Source organism: Chiloscyllium plagiosum, unplaced genomic scaffold (genome assembly GCF_004010195.1).
Source record: "Chiloscyllium plagiosum isolate BGI_BamShark_2017 unplaced genomic scaffold, ASM401019v2 scaf_13665, whole genome shotgun sequence".
NCBI lineage: Eukaryota > Metazoa > Chordata > Chondrichthyes > Orectolobiformes > Hemiscylliidae > Chiloscyllium > Chiloscyllium plagiosum.
The window spans coordinates 1-1,239 of record NW_025212343.1 but is presented as its reverse complement, the minus strand read 5'-3'; positions in this window follow the sequence as shown (position 1 = coordinate 1,239).

Here is a 1,239-nt window from a genome sequence, read left to right as displayed (position 1 = left end):
ACCTCCCCCTCACCCCTACCTCACCCCCACCTTCCCCTCGCCTCCCCCTCGCTCCCACATTCCCTTACCCTCACCCTCACCCTCCCCCCCGCCTCCCCTTATCCTCGCCTCCCCCTCGCTCCCACCTTCCCCCACCCCCCCCTTACCCTCACCTCCCCCTTGTGGGAGGTTAGAAATGTAGTTTCTGCAGGTGGTGGTGCTTAGAGATTTTGTTTTTGCAGATGGGCGGTGGGATGTTGTGGGGGAAAGGGAGGGGGACATTACACAAACGGTCGTGGGATTCTTGCAGCATAATTAAGGCTAAGATTTTAACGAATATAGAAGTTTTTTTAATAAGAAATAGTTTTAAGCTAAGAAATAACTTTGCAGTGTTGTAGCTGACCACAAAAGAAGCACAAGGGCATTTTGCAATAAGCTTATGGTATGATAAGGGGAACTGAATAAAATAACAAGAAGGTTCTGTAACGAACAAGTACAAGGACAGCAGGATAGCCAGATAAGGAAAAATTAGAGAAAAACAAGAGAGGTAATCGGCTTATGATAGGATGAGCTGAAAATGTGTTGCTGGAAAAGCGCAGCAGGTCAGGCAGCATCCAAGGAGCAGGAGAATCGACGTTTCAGGCATGAGCCCTTCTTCAGGAATGCTGAAGGAGGGCTCATGGCCGAAGCGTCGATTCTCCTGCTCCTTGGATGCTGCCTGACCTGCTGCGCATTTTCAGCTCTGATCTGCAGTCCTCACTTTCTCCTCTTATGATAGGATGAGACTAGACTAATGGGAAAAAGGGAGGTGTGATTCCGCAACTTGCAAACTGAATAAAAATGCTTACATGCTTTGTAGTGCGCGCTTGCTTGCCTGCTTGCTCGCGCAGGCACCCATGCTTGCAAGACCGTATAGAATAAAATGTTGTTGTTGTGGTTCTGTTCGCCGAGCTGGGAATTTGTGTTGCAGACGTTTCGTCCCCTGTCTAGGTGACATCCTCAGTGCTTGGGAGCCTCCTGTGAAGCGCTTCTGTGATCTTTCCTCCGGCATTTATAGTGATTTGTACCTGCCATTTCCGGTTGTCAGTTCCAGCTGTCCGCTGCAGTGGCCGGTATATATATATTTTTTTTTTCTTTTTTGCTTAATCCGTTTTCTGACCTGAACGAGCTTCTCCTGTTTATTTTTTTTTTCTTTTACTACCACCTAATTGCGGTAGTGCTTATTATTTTTTTCCCCAGCACCCATGGTGTGTGTGTGCA